We start from the raw sequence: 9822 nt of genomic DNA, 5'->3' as shown, positions 1-9822 counted from the left end.
AAGCTGAAGTAAAGTTGCAGGAGTGTCACCCACACGATCCATATGGACTTGTGGAGGGAAAGATGAGGAGTGGGCTGGGCCAATATGAGTTTGCACTTAGTTTTGGGCTAGGAATTGACCCGTTCAATTTAGCGAGCGAAACCATTTTTAATTATTTTAGTCAAATTTTAATTAAAATAGCTAAAAAACTATATTTGACTATTTTTAAAATGTGTATGCGTCACTTTTTTGTTTTTTTTTTTGTTTTTTAGAGAAAATATCAACTCATTTCATTGATTAATGAAATTACATATAACGACTCTCATTCGAAATTACATGTTTGGTCCGTCGCAAAAAACCTCCGCCTCCATTTCATGGGTGGAAACAAATCGCAGTTGGTGACCAGCCGTCCCGCCTATATACCCTGCGGTGGATTAGCTCTTATTGGGAAGTGGGAAGACAGGGGAGCACAGCGGGAAGAGAATGAAGAAATTAGTAGAAGACCATCACGTGCAGGGTTATAAAGGGAAAATAAATTGTAAGGATTTTTTTTTTTTTTTTTTTTTGAATAAAGGGGAGTAAAACAAGGAAGCAACCACAAGTAAACTTCTGACCTGATACTGATTTAGCTCAAGGGACACTTCCTGCGAGTCTGAAGCTAACATATACTGATTATGATATTAGGATCCAAAATGTGAAAGAGCACCCTTCTCGACTGTATCATGGAATCCCCTATAGAAACTGTATTGGGAATGGGACCGTTCATTTTCTATTTCTGTTATTGTAGCGTGTAGACTTTTGAAAGAGTACCACCTGCCTCCTAAATTAATCACTATATAAAAGGATGCAGCACTTTCTTCCTTCCATATATACCCAAAACCAATCCTCTCTCTCATCACTGGTTTCTTCTTTAATCCATATCTACATATTGGTCCTCGTAAAAACATAGGAACATGAGCTTCGCTGCAGCTATCACAAAAATGATCCAACTGCTTGGGGAAATTAACCCCTTTGATGGTCCTCCTGACCCAGAAGCAGCAGATCGAGGGTCAAGTTTCACAGTACAACCACAACGTTAACTTGGATTGGGCAAACATTATCGTGGTGTTCTGTTTAGCATCAGCAGTAAACATAGCTTTACTATCCGTCCAACTTATAATCCACTCACACACACAGCTTCCTACCATCTTCTACTTTCTGGTGCTTGCTATCTTATTTGCCTTTGCTTGCTTCTTTGCAAGCAATTTCATTCATTCCAGCTTCCCCAGAGTGGCTGCGGTGCTCCAGCGATTTGGCCTCTTTTTCGGAGTAACCGCTTTCTTCATATCCGTCACTATTCCATTCCCTCTGTGGTTCAAATCAACTATCTGCTTCCTCTATGCTCTCTTCTGGTTTACAATCATGATTTGCACTTACCTCTGTCCTAAAAATGAACAACAGAATGGTCAAACAACAACGTAATACACTAGTACAATTAGCTACTGGTCCAAAATTTAATCCAAGCACTTTGTTCTTTCCTCTTTTGGACAAGGTCAGTTTGGTTGGTTATTTGCGCCAATTTTGGTGTAACAGTTATTGTTCGGACTTGGTCATGGTTGCTACTTGCTAGTGCTTCATTTTGGTGTAACAGCTATATTTCGACTCATCATATTTTTTCAAAGTTTAAATAATAGAGGAAGAAGCTACCCTTAGCCCAAAAGAATAAAAAAGACTTGTTTGGATTTGGGTTTTAGTATATACACTAGTATTGGGTTTGTAATCATACTATTTATTTGACAAATATTTCAGCTTTATTCTCTTAATCTTTGATCAATCCTCTTTGAATATATATTAATTGTAAGTTGAAAGTGAATAATTTTACATTAGAGTTTATTATTTTTTTCTTTTCACCTTTGGATTTAGATGAATTGTGATTGACCAACAGTCCCGTGGTAACAGTACTACTACTTGGGCACAACAAAATTAAGTTACTAATTAATCTCCATGAACAAAGAAAAGCTAATTTACCTGTAGATGTGTTGCTTCAAATGTAAGAATATTAAGAAACATATATGCAGTTATATATTGTACTTAAGACAAGAACACATGTGATGTAAATTCATGAGTAACAAAACTAACCTGAAAAAGACATGCTTGATCTTCTCCTCTGAACAATTTGATGAAGGCAATCTCACTAATGGGGCAAAGAACTTGATTGCTTGTAAGTGATTGTTAGAACAGGGATCAAGGTCTGTAAATAGGCATTGAGGATTAGGTACCTCCCATAAAGGTTCCCTAATCCTATTATATTTAGGCCAACCTATTTCCAGTTCCATATTCAATTAGATATACCTCCTTAGCAAAGTAACCTCTTAAATCAGTATTGATATCAATAGAAAATCTAACATGAACCAATGAACACTAGAAATGTCTATTTGCTTGTTTAGTAAGTATGCAGCTTAGTTATTGTAATACTTGATGAATATCGACAGTCCACAATAAGTCTTACATCAAAAAATCATGAAGAAAGTGTTTCTAAACACACGAGACACATGCACAAATTGTTTCTAAACACACGAGACACATGCACCGAGAAGAAAGTGTATGGAAGCCCAAGACACACAGTAACATAAGTAGCATAAACTTTCAAGAAGAAAGCCCAAGACACATTCGGGCCGGGTTACAATACTTCAATCCTACGCAGCTATGCTTAATATATTATTTAAATTGTGACACTGGCGTTGTATGATACATACTAAATCTTTTACACAAATTAATGTGGCGTTTTCTACGAGCACCGACCATAATTTACCAAATTCCACATTGAATTTTGGAGTTATACGATTTTGAACTTTGTATGCTTTATGAAATTTCCATTCATTTCTTCATTAACGAATTGATTTTAGAGGTTTTGAAAGAACATTGTGTTTGGCTCCAATTTTGTTGCAGCTGGTCAACAGTCTCTTTTCTGCGCGGGCGTGCCAGCACCGTTCGGGTGCGGTCGTCGGGGGTGTCCCTTGACCTGACTTCTTTCAAGCAATTGTAGACGAGGAGAGCACCAACCTCGTCGTGGGATTCTTTATGCCTCGTGGCGAGGACTTTTGCTGAAGTTTCTTCTTGTTCACAAGTCGATACTCAATATTGCAGATTGAGCAGAGCGAAATCACCGGGAAGTATTGAGATCTTGCTAAAGCGTGACTTTAGCTTGGCTGGGTTGCTAGGGCGTTACCCTTGCTTGGCTGGTTCTGTAACCGTTGTGGTCGCGGCACTACCGTCGGCTCCCGAGGAGACTAGGACCGAAGTACGTTGACAGAGGGTTTGGTGGCACTGAAAGTCGGCTTCTGAGAAGACTAGGACTAGGAGTGTGATCACCGGTAAGAGAAAGAGAAGGAGAGGAGTTGCTCTTAGAGAGGTTGCTCTAGAGAGAACTTAGATCATCTTAGAGATGTTTTGATGTTGTGAATGTGTGTCTTGGTGTTGGTGTTTGGTCGCGGTACTACAATCGGCTCTCGAGGAGACTAGGACCGAAGTACGTTGACAGAGGGTTTGGCGGCACTGAAAGTCGGCTTCTGAGAAGACTAGGACTAGGAGTGTGATCACCGGTAAGAGAAAGAGAAGGAGAGGAGTTGCTCTTAGAGAGGTTGCTCTAGAGAGAACTTAGATCATCTTAGAGATGTTTTGATGTTGTGAATGTGTGTTGGTGTTGGTGTTTGGTCGTGGTACTACAATCGGCTCTCGAGGAGACTAGGACCGAAGTACGTTGACAGAGGGTTTGGCGGCACTGAAAGTCGGCTTCTGAGAAGACTAGGACTAGGAGTGTGATCACCGGTAAGAGAAAGAGAAGGAGAGGAGTTGCTCTTAGAGAGGTTGCTCTAGAGAGAACTTAGATCATCTTAGAGATGTTTTGATGTTGTGAATGTGTGTTTTAGAATGAGAGGAGAATGTGTTTATATAGGGAAGAAAAAGAAGAGTGAAATGATGAGTGGAAGAAAAATAATGAAAGTGGAGTATGGAAGTGATTTGTAAAATATGGAAAAGATAGAGAAATGATGAAATGAAAGCAAAGCATGAAGGTGCAGAAACATGGAAGTGATGATGATCTATTAAAGAGATTGTAGAAGAAAAATATATCCAAGGAAAAAGAGAAAAGCATCTAGCTTTCTTCATGTGGGTAGGAAACATGAACATGATGAATGTTGAGCTGGTTTTAGGTCAGTTTCTGCCCCTTTATTCCTTCAATTATTTCTCCACAAATACTTCCGAATGAGCCTTCGACTTCTTCATAAAAAATGTTCCACTATGAGTGTAGATCATCTTGACAAATTTTCAGAGCTTTATTCCATGTTGTTGGGCCGGAAATGCTGCTGGACCTCTTACAGGTCCAGTTTTCCAGTTTTGCTTCTGTAGAAAATTGGACTGATTGTTTGAAGGCCTTCCACTCAAAACTAGCTCTGTCACTCTTCATAAGAAATTATCCTTGGGATGTCTAGTATTAATCTGGAAAGTTTTAGCTCATTTAGATTTCATTTGGTTAGTCTGCCGCCCCTCCTTCCTTGTTTAGCTCGGTTTCTCCTAGCCGAAGTAGGAAAATGTGCTAAAGTTAACTTTTCATGCTTCCATGCTTCCATAGTAGGCTTTATTTAGCCTCTAAATATATATTTCGAGCTTGTCGACAATATATAGCTTGAGCCACTGACATTGGCTCAATTTCTCCAACACATGCCTTGTCAGGCCAAAATGTTCATTTTGGGTCTAAACACATTGGACGTTTTGAATGTTTGAAAGACTTCTCCAAGTCCTTACACTCTTTCTATCCTACACTCTCCTCCTCTCTCAAGCAAAAGAAAAATATATTAACAAATTACATTATTTTCTCTACAAACGTCTCATCTGTTTACTACGACCGTGAGATCACTAAGATGGTCTAATAATAAATTGGTTAGATCACTAAAATTATTCATCTTTTAATAAATTCTTGATATGGATGCAAATAGAAAGAGCCTGATGTCCAAAATGGCCTATTGTTTTGCACACAAGAAAAATCAAAATACCCTTGCTTGGCGAAATCCTCTTAGTCGGACTCGGACAAGTCTTTTGGTAAGAGAACTTCTTATTAACCCTCAAACATACACATCAGAATAAATAGTATATGTGCATGTCAATATTTTATTTGTCTAGACTAAAATATTTAGATATATACTTTTTATATCAAACTGGGTGTCAATTCATTAAAAATAGTAAGAGACAAACATTATACAATAACCCGTTCTATAAGGGCCGTCAGAAATGAGCTACTGCTAAGAGCCCTAGAAACTAGAACCCTACGTAAAGATGTCTTTGATAGCAACTGAAACCAAGTAACTAAAAGAACATTACACTATCAGGAAGGAAACCGGATCAGGCCAAATTCCAGCCCAATTTATTCTTAATACTTCTAGGAGATTTCCCTAAAAGCACCTACAATCCGAGTTAGAGTGTAAAAGCCCAAAACCCAAGATAAGAGTGCAACAGTCCCACGCTGGCATGGGTTACACTACTACTACTTGGGCACAACAAAATGGAAAATAAACGAACAATAAACACTTAATGATTAACCTCCATGGACAAAGCTAGAACGTATTTACTTCATAAGCATGATATCATGAGAATGCATAATTGTTTCTCAACACACAACGTAAGTCGTAAACAAGAAAGCGTGATGGATCAGTACATAAACTTTCAAGAAGAAACCCCCAAGACACATTTGGGCTGGGTTACAATACTAGAATCCTACGCTTTCTTATGGGTCTTTCTAAATGTACCCAGCAAATATCTATTTAGACCGAGCAAATTAATTTTGCATGAAAAACCAGTTATATTCTCGTACAAAATGACAATAATAGTCATGATAATTAAAGATAAAAACAAAAAAAACCATAAAGTTTGAAACTCTTTTTTCTATTCGTACCCAGCAGTTCATTGTGTTCACTCTTTTTTCTATTTCTCTTGCTTATGTATCGCTGTTCTGTAGCTTTTATGTATTTGGGTGGAATATGGACAGACTTGGGTTCGGGAACATGTGTGTTCATATTATGATATTATTTATTCTGTTTTGCATGGCTCCTTTCTAGATCTTTAACTTGGTTGCTGTTAATATTGACAATGAGACTGTTCGAGAGGCTCTTGCAGTTACTAGTGTAATTCTCTGTGTTTTTGGTTTGCTCTATGGTGGCTTTTGGAGGATCCAAATGAGAAAGAGATTCAACTTGCCTTCTTATAACTTCTGTTTTGGTGAACCAGTAATGTCTGATTGCACGTTGTGGCTCTTCTGTTGTTGGTGTTCTCTTGCTCATGAAATGAGAACAGGGTATACCTATGACATTGTAGAAGACCAGTTTTGTAGAAAAGAAATAGATATTCTTAGCCAGCCACCAATGTCACCCTTGCCCCGTGAAGATGGAGTTGGTCAACTTAGGTTTGGTCCAAGTTCTCCTTTGGGGAACTACTCAATCCCAACTAAGACTGGCATAATTGGTTCTCCAAGTCCTAGTAGATTTTCAAAGGAACTGTATAATCCAGATAGGGCACTTTCTTCAGTGAAAGAAGAATCTCATCCAACAGGTAAGGATAAAACTATGACCGCACTTGCACCCTCATTGATACGAAGAGAAGCCACATAGCACCACAAACTGGGCATAAGATTTACATCGCATTATGATTTGTATACGAAATCCTGTAGATTTATTTGTAGAACTTCCTCAAATCTTTTGTGTGTTGAAAAAAAAAAAAAAAGTCTTACTCCAGTTGATGTTTAAGCAACTACTACACATGGTGGACACAACTGGTAGTCTAGGCAGGTTCAGGTATCAAATGTTAGTGGAAAGAGTGCTTGTATTGCATAGTGGATCCTAAGGGAGATAATCCGGTTTTGCTGGGAGTGGGTTTAGCTAGGTTTAATTAAATGCAAGGGTATTATTGGAAAAACTGGTGGGTGCAATTAGAAAATTCTATCATTTTGATGGGTGTAATTGTGTAAAGAACTTGCTGGATCTACATAGATATTTACCGGATACATTTAGAAATACCATTTCTTATAATGGAAGTATGCATTTATGCGAAGTCTCCCTTTCCCACGTACGAGTACCGACCTGTAACCTGTTCGCCAAATTCCAAGTCCATCCTTTAATTTCGTCGTTGAGAATAGTCAGAATACATGCCACATCGGCAGATCCCACTTTGAGGAAGCACTCGAAGCAGTATAGGTAAGACCGACTCCATATTAGTTGGTCGTTTCCGTAAATGCAAGATATCCACTCGTGAATCGTCGATACACCGACTCCGTTGTCCTTTTCTTAATCACTCTATATATGAAGTCATCATCAGCACTCCTTTCTTCACATTCGCTTGCTTGCTTTCCTTTCTTTGTTCTTGGCTTTCCATTTTTTCTGCCACCAAATAGCTGCTAGCAAAATGAGTTTTTCTGCGGCTATTACAAAACTGCTGCAGCTAGTTCAGAAACTTAGCCCATTTCACGGTCTGCCAACCCCTCCTGACCCAGAAGCAGTGGTGCCCGATCATCAAGTACCACGGCGCCAAAACTTAGACTGGGCTAAGATAATTGTCGTGTTTAGCTTGGCATCAGCAATCGACATAGCTCTCCTATCAGTCCAAGTTCACTCCCAACTTCCTATAATCTTCTACTTTCTCGAGTTTGCTATCTTGCTTGCCTTTACTTGTTTCTTCACAAGCAAGTTGATTCATTCAAACTGTCCACCAGTCGCTCAGGTGCTCGAGCGATTTCGCATCTTCTTTGGCGTCAGTGCCTTCTTCATATGCATCACAGTTCCGTTTCCGGCTGTCTGGTTCAAATGCATAGCATGCTTCATCTACGCAGTCTCATGGCTTGTGATATTCTTTTGCAATTACTTCTGTGCTTAATAAGACATAAACATGAAAAATGAATGACTTGGCAACAAGGTCCATAGTATATCGAACTGGTCAATCACCACATAAGCACTGTCTGCAACTTTCCCATGCGTTTCCTAAGCCAGATTGACCTTTTATATATGTTAATGTAATAGGGCTACTTAATATAGGGCACGCTTCAGTCAAGTAGATCCAGCTTGTGGGACATAAATATTTCAAATTTATGCTCAGTAAGCAAGAAAATTCACTCAGTTGACTTGCAGTTCGAAGTCAAGCCAAGTCAGATCGTGTTTTAGTTTTAGTCCCTGGACCTTTGGTTTTTCTTCCTGTGAATCAAAGATATTGATCATATATAGTTAATTAGTTATGGTGGTCCTCTATATGATCTCTAGTGTGGTCTTTTGATATTTGAGACTTGCAATAGTATAACCATAATGGGAAGGAGACTTTAACTGCTATATGGAAACAAATTAATTTGCCACATCTTAATTTGATGGCTATTCTCATTATTAGTCTTCCATTCAAGTAATCTTCCATCCTTGTAATTAATACCAGTGGTTAAGGTTTGAAGGATTGAATTTGCCAAAAAAAAATGGGAAGGAGTTAAAAGTCATATATTCACTTATTCGGTACTTATTCAGGTTGACAGGATTTACTGATCACTCAAGTAGAATAATGGATCAGATCTGAGCCATTAGAAAGCTATCAAAGGTTGTATATTATATCCAAGAGAGAGACGATCGAGTAGCTCTATAACTAACTTTTGAATGCAGAAAAGGTTGCTTTTCCTTAGGCTTCAAGAGTAGCATGTTTTCATACAAAGATAAAAATCACTTTATTTTTTGCTGAGATGGGATTTTTTTTTCTTTCTTTCTTTGTTGTTCACCAGATTCTGCCCAACTTTGAATAAATCAAAACAATTAATATATGTCACTTTTCTTATCTAATCTTATATGTCACTTTTCTTTTCTTATCTAATTCCTGAAGCAACATCGATCCGTGCTTGCAATGTGCTATTACATCGTCGGATCGGATCCTTCACCTCTCTCCTCTCTTTTTTCAACTCCTATTTTTCCAATAATATAAACCAACATGCAACAATGAGGGAGTCATGAACTTGCATGTAAGATTGTTATTGATGTAGGACGAGATTTTAGCCAATATCAACAAAGAATCTCGAAAAGAAAGAAGCGTCTCTACATTAAGAAGAATGATTTGAATATTGGATATTGGTATTCAAATAGGCTTCTTAATGATGAAATTAATCATAAATTACTCTTTTGGATATATCGGGATTCTCGAACAAAATCTTGGTTGGGAGATTGCGTAATATTCTTTAGTATCTAGGATTCTATTTCTGATTTTTATTCTAGTTTTGATTTTTATTTAATGAGGTTTAATTAGGTTTTCTAGTTTTAGTCTATAATAAATTATTATTTTTGTTTTCTAGTTGTATTAGGTTTATGTTATGTGCCCTATATATAAGGCACCTCTTAGATTGTAATTTTGATTCAAGTTATCAATAAAAAAAAACCAAATATTAGAGAAATTTCTCTATGTTTCTTACGGTTGTGTCCGTAATTGCTAGTGGATTCTAGCTTATCTCATATGGCTTTCGACGCTTGACGGAGCCCCTTACTATCGTGTTCACGCTTCCCGCATCATTTGGTATCAGAGCGGGTATCGCCCGCTCCTTAGCAGACGACGGTCCAAGGGAGAAGTTCACTACCGCCAACCTCAACGACGCTGGTCGTAGAGTATCTATCAAAGAAAGTTTCGTTGAAGAGGAACATGCCAAGGGATTCACCCTAGGACAACCTCATCAATCCAAAAAAAAAAAAAAAAAAAAAGAAACATGGAACGTTGGATATTCACAACGCCGGATTACGACGACTTCCGAACTACATGTATCATCAACGACAAAGTATGCTCGGTAATAATTGACAGTGGTCTACGAGA

At 38.1% G+C, this 9822-nt stretch overlaps 1 pseudogene; it reads left to right on the top strand.

Annotated features, from left to right (window-relative positions):
- The first annotated feature begins 5557 nt into the window (after nucleotides 1-5557).
- LOC133745033 (uncharacterized) lies at nucleotides 5558-6617 on the top strand (annotated as a pseudogene).
- The last annotated feature ends 3205 nt before the right edge of the window (nucleotides 6618-9822 follow it).

The sequence above is a fragment of the Rosa rugosa genome, chromosome 4 (assembly GCF_958449725.1).
Source record: "Rosa rugosa chromosome 4, drRosRugo1.1, whole genome shotgun sequence".
NCBI classification, from domain to species: Eukaryota; Viridiplantae; Streptophyta; class Magnoliopsida; order Rosales; family Rosaceae; genus Rosa; species Rosa rugosa.
This window is presented reverse-complemented; position numbering and strand designations above follow the sequence as displayed.